The following is a 6570-nucleotide window of genomic DNA, read 5'->3' as shown; positions in this document are numbered from 1 at the left end:
ATATCTATGAAAAACTACCTGGAAAAAGTTGTCGTCTGCCTTTGAGGACCGAAAAAGTTTGTGTGGCCATGGTTCCAAATACAGTTTGGCAGACTTTATAATTAATTATTTAATAATTACTAATGTTTGTGTATTATATTGTTTGTAGATTTGGATATTTGAGGCTTTTCCCAACATGCGGACATATGCAATCAAAAAGTCAAATGATATTCCTAGGGCTATTTCCTGGATGAGGATGCGACGGTTGGATTGGGAAGAGTTACTACCATATACGACGATGAATGATGTAAGTTAACACAAATAATACCATATATAAACAACTTATTACTAGTAGACATTTAACTTTGTTTGAGCTTTTATATTGTTAGGAGGCCAACTATCCATTACAGAGGCTGACACCCATAGAGGCTGAGCTTGCCACTGATTGGTGGCAAGCTAGTAAGTGTTTTTTTATGGCACGGATGATGAGCAACCCCCACTTCGAGAGCCATCACCTGATCGACCCGATACTATACCTCCACAACGAGAGCCATCACATATTCCATCACATCATCGAGCCTCTTCTCCACCATCACCTCATGATAGGCGACCGACAAAGATGCCACGACATTTATCTCCCTGTTCTCCACCTTCACAGGATGAGTTAGGGGAGTTACGTGATGAGGTCAATGCTTTGCGTGAGGAGTTCAGTACTTTATGTGACGACAATGGTGCATGGCGTGATGAGGTGCGGTCTTTACGTGGTGAGGTAGAGGTTTTACGCGATGACAATGGTGCTTTACATGGTGAGATATCTACTTTACATGATGAGGTAGCCGCTGTACGTGAGATTGTTGTATCGTTGCAGAATGAGGTCCATACTCTACGCAATGAGGTAAGTTTGTTTAATACTATACTAAAAATGTAAATAACATTTTTTCGGCATTATTTATTTGTTTATTTACTGATTTATGTATTAATTTATTTTTAGCGGTCCGATAAGGTAGATGCTTTACGTCGGGTTTTTCTTGCACGACGGGGTTCATGCATCAAACGTCGTGTACGTTCTATTACGTCTCCGTTCACCCCAATAGTGCCAAGACTCCGTAAGAAGAAGCTTGAAGCACCTGTCATCGTTCAAGAGGCCTCTCCTATCGTTCAAGAGGCCCCTCCCATCGTTCAAGAGGGCCCTGTCATCGTTCAAGAGGTCCCTCCCACCGTTCGAGAGCCCGATTCACATGGCATAATATGTCGACATATTGATAAACCCCCTCACGTGCCCGACATGATGGATGAGAGTTGGCTTTCGTATGAGTTACTGGTCAGTACCATTCCGATATCTGATGTGGAGATGAGAACACTACCAGACATAATTCTGGATAATACCCTTTGGGCTAAGACCGTAGTTGATTTTTATCTACATGAGCGGAGCCAGGCGTGTTACGTTGACATATGCAAACTCGACGATGATTTGCATTTGTTTCTTGATCGGTCTTGGTGGGGTGTGTTATTAGGGGTTGAAGATAATGGCTATTTCAAAGGGGGTAAGTCTTATATTCTTCTTATATTGCATTTTGATTAATTTTTTATTTAAATTTATGAAATTCATTGATATATGTATTTTTTTATAAAACATCATATTGATGCATGGGCGTCACGTCTTCTGATAATAAGGAAATTGAAGAAAATAAAAAATACGTGATGAACTATTATGCCGACATATTTTCACGTAGCTCATTTGAAGGATCAGAGCCACACTTTATACGTGTTGGGTAATGAAAAAGCTAAACTTTATCCTGCGTGTGGGAGATCGATAAGGTTAGTATTTATTTTTGAATATTTTAAAGGTGTTCATAAATAAATTTTTGATGTGCGCAATTGAATTATTATTTATGATTGCAGGTGTTTATCCCTGTTTTGGAACGTCGTCATTGGCTTCTCGTCAAGCTTCAGCTCCCATCCCTGAAGACAATGGTATATGACAGCATGTTGAATTATATACCATTGTCTGATTTGAGAGATATTATTTGTAAGGGATGGAGCGCTGATTTGGCTAAATACTTGGATACGATTAATTATTGGACTAATTCTGGAAACAAGAAGCCAAAGAAATTCAAACTTACAATGATCAGAGATGAGACTACGCCATAACAAACGTATGGAGCCAAAGGGGATTGTGGTCCTCTCGTATGCATGTGCTTGGAACGTTTGACGACAGGAAGTAAACATTTTCTACCTCCCACAGATAGAGATAGAGATGCAGTAGGCATGTGGTTTCGGCATTTTATGGCTAGAACGATATATGTGAGACGCTGCCTACCTGCATCCGCGTGCTGAAAGTGTGCATAAACAATTGGTAAGTTTGAGCAAGTGTTGTTAAAATATATTCTCGTTGTTGGTTTGAAAATGTTTGGTTAAGTACCTAGAATTCAATAATTTGTTGTTTGTTGGTTTTAGATGTGTAGAAAGTGTTGTTTGAGCAAATGTTTGGTTTCTGCAGGTTAATCCTGATCCTGAAGTGAGCTGTGTGAAATTGATGTATTTGTGCATAAACAACTGTCTGGGGTACACTTTTTTTGCTTGTTTAATTGATTTGTAAAAGTTGATTTGTTTAATTGATGTGTAAATAATTCTTATTTTTTGCTTGTTTAATTGATTTGTAAAAGTTGATTAGTTTAATTGATTTGTTGTTTAATTTCACTCTGCATTATGTTGAATGCAAAAAAGACAAGAAGGTACACTTTCGCAACGCGAAAGTCAAATTCGCGTTGCGATTTTGACTTTCGCAACAATCGCAACGCGAATTTGATTTTCACGTTGTGAATTCAAGGAAAACACCTTTAAAAAAAGATAGAAGATAACAATCTGATAAGTGTAAATAAGAATTGTTTTTTTTTGTTTAATTGATTTGTTGTTTAATTTCACTCTGCATTATGTTGAAGGCAAAAAAGACTAGAAGGTACACTTTCGCAACGCGAAAGTCATTGCGATTTTGACTTTCACGTTGCGAATTTGACTTTCGCGTTGCGATTTTGACTTTCACGTTGCGAATTTGTCTTTCGCATTGCGATTTTGATTTTCGCGTTGCGAAAGTGTACCTTCTGGTATTTTTTGCCTTCAACATAATGCAAAGTGAAATTAAACAACAAATCAATTAAACATCTTCGTGAATTTAACTTTCGCGTTGCGAATTCAAGGAAAACACCTTCAAAAATATAACAGACAACAATCTGATAAGTAATAACAACTGAACAGATCATAGCAATGTTCAATCTCAAGTTACTAATGCATGTCTAACTGAAAATGTATGCATTCACACATAAAATACACATAATACAACGTTTGCATTTAAAAATCACCTAAGTTAATAAGTCCCAAAAGGTGAAGTCGATTGTGATTGAGATTTTGATTTCCTTTTGCTTAGCACCATATGAGCTTTGGATTTTGATGATGATCCATATTTTGCTAGAGGAAAAGATAATTGTGATGGCACTGGTGATCCACAGGTCAACCTTGTATGACCACTTTCCTTGCACCGACTACATGTTGATATCCTCTTCTCTTCACCCTTAGACGGTATACGATCGTGATTTTTTGGTCGGCCAGGTAGCTTGCTGTCCATGACTGGTGGCAAAACTGTTTGTAAGTCATCTGGTATGTCCCACTTAGAAGGATGTGGAATAGGGTAGACAATCTCGACATAAGTCTGTCGATATACTTCTGTAGTGTAGCAATCCATATCGTATGCGCTTGAATCATCTTGGTTTAGATGAAGAGCAACTTTTATAACATGGCCACACGGATAACCAGATGTTTGCCATTTCATACAACTACAAGTCTTTGCATTTTGATCGACAAGCCCATTTAAGTTATTATACAATACTTCAAACAAAGTGTTTGAACATGGTTTAACTCTCCATGACGTTAACTTCACAACACGTTTCATTATCTTTTTTTCAGTCCGTGGTGTAACACGACATTCCAATGTTCCTGTAAATTTAAATAAATAATACTTAGTAAAATATTTAAATTAAATATGATAAGTTACGAATTTAAAGAAATAATACATGCATGGTTTCTTTTCTTGTAGTACCACTGTTGAATAGAGGCTCGAAAAAACTACATTAACATAGTAATGGGTAATTTTCGGGAATGACGACTTAGATCATTGATTGATTCTGCACTATTAGACGTCATGAAACCATACCTTGCTCCAAGTTGATGTACTCTTGACCATCTTTCAAACCCGATATCTTCTAGTGTTTGAGCACATTGAGGCAAAAAACGTCTTAAACAATTTATATGCTTATTAAAATCCACTTCCCGATAAGCTTTTACAGCCTTTCAGTATGTCCATTTGTGATTTTTTATACCAGCATACCTTGATTTTAGATTTATGTATAAATGAACACCACAAAGTTCATGAAAAGCATATGGGAAACACCTTCTAACAGCGTTGTCAATTGAGTTTGCCCTATCGGATATGATTGTCAGATTGCTAATAGAACCTATACAATCCCTAAGATGCCCCATAAATCATGTCCATGAATCAGAGGTTTCAGATTTGCCAACCCCGTAAGCTATTGGCAGTATCCCATTGTTAGCATCCATGGCTACTGCTAATAAGTTTACTCCAAGGTATCGACCTTTCAAATGTGCTCCGTCAACTATAATAATTGGGCGCATGCAAGTAATAAACGAACGAATCTACAAAATAATATACACAAGAAATATAATCATTTAAACGTGAAATGCATGTAACTAAAAAAATGAGTCAACAAAATTATATTGATTTACTAACCGCAGCACCAATGGCGATAAACAGCAACTCAAAGCGTCTATCTCTATCTGTTTTGATATGAGTTACCGACCTGGGATTTTTCAGCTTTAAATTGTGACAATAAGCCGACAATTGGGCAAACGATGCTTCTGGCGACCCCCTCAACAATTCCAAGGCATAACATTTGGCTCTCCAAGCTTGAGAATATGAGATACTAATCTTGAACCGAGAATTCATGTCATTCATATTTTCGTGTCCTCGATATACCCTGCCATTCAAAAACATTAATTCAGCCAGAAAACCACCCAACACCTTTTTGTTTGCCTGTCTATGGTGAGGAAAAACTTGGGTTCTTGAATATGTATGTTTATCAATAAAAGTCCTAACTTGAAACATTTCGCAATCTTTTATCCTCTTTACAATCATACGCCACATACAGTTTTTGTGTAACAATCAACTGCTATCTTTACCAACTCTTCTTCCGGTATCTGAAGTAATTCTGGCATATTCCAGTTATACTCCCGTGGCATTTTCTTCTTTTTCTTTTCTCCGGGGACTTCTTCTTCTTTTTCTTTTTCAGGGTTATATGAATTACAGAATGGATGTTCAACATGTTCATTCACAGTCGTAACTTCCTCCTCATTATCATAAACAACATCTTCGGTGGCAGCGACTGTTTTATCATCAAAATTTGGGTATTGACCAATATCAAAATCATTACACACAGGGTTTGTTTCTTCTTCTGAAACATCATCAAAATCCGAGTATTGACCAAGATCAAAGTCCGGGTATTGTCCAAGATCAAATTTCGAATACTGACTAGTACTCACAATTTTTTCTATTGGCTCATCATCGTCTAACTGGTCAATACGAAAATCGAAATTTGGTGCTGAAAGTTTATTGAGATTTGGATTAGGGAAAGGTTGTGGGTTTTGAGATTGTGTTTGGTATTGGAAATGTGGTGAAACAAAATTTTCTTGGTGATGAAATTGTGGTAAAACCATTAAATTTTGAGGTTGTTAACAACGTTGTACATTGTGAGCACCATAAAGTGGGGTTGAAGCACTTAGTTGATTACTACCCGCTAGTGACCCAACTTCACTACTTCTAGGTTCAACAACATATAATGTAACATCATCTTGCGAAACACTAATGTAAGCAATGAATTGTTCAACATCTTTATTGTCGGTTAACAAATAAACTTTACATTTTCTCTGATAAGATAGCCTAAATCCACTTAGAGGCTCTAAATTCAATTTCTTTGCAACACGTAACATAAGAGTTTCATAAGTTAACTTTTTTAATGACAGTTTTAGTTGAATATTCATGGGTAAAGACATATATTGTAAAACACCATGAACATTCTCTCATGACCCTCCAAAACACAAATCTATCCAAACATGATCAATATTAGGTGATTTCATTCTACAAATTGTAAATTAGTTTACTAAACAAACGAGCTATAAACTAGATATCATCACTAACTTCGAGAAAAACATACATTTATTAAGTTGATAGTTGATAATTTGGGAGGGAAATCATTGAAAAATTATATAGAAATAAAATTATATAAAAAAATTAGAGATGGGGAAGGATGTCGTTGGATATTAGAACGGATGTCGCCGGAGAGAGTGATAGATGGAGATGGAATGAGTTGCGATTTAGGGATTTAGGTTATGAGTTGCTGCTGCTGCGTAGTTTATATACCCAAAACATTTGTGTTGCGAAAATAAAAGCTGTTGCGAAATTAAAATTCGTGTCGCGAATTCGAAAATCTTGTTGCGATTTCAAAATTCATGTTGCGATTTAGT

Source organism: Hibiscus syriacus, unplaced genomic scaffold (assembly GCF_006381635.1).
Source record: "Hibiscus syriacus cultivar Baekdansim isolate YM2019G1 unplaced genomic scaffold, ASM638163v2 tig00111105_pilon, whole genome shotgun sequence".
Lineage (NCBI taxonomy): Eukaryota > Viridiplantae > Streptophyta > Magnoliopsida > Malvales > Malvaceae > Hibiscus > Hibiscus syriacus.
Note: the sequence above shows the minus strand (reverse complement) of the source record.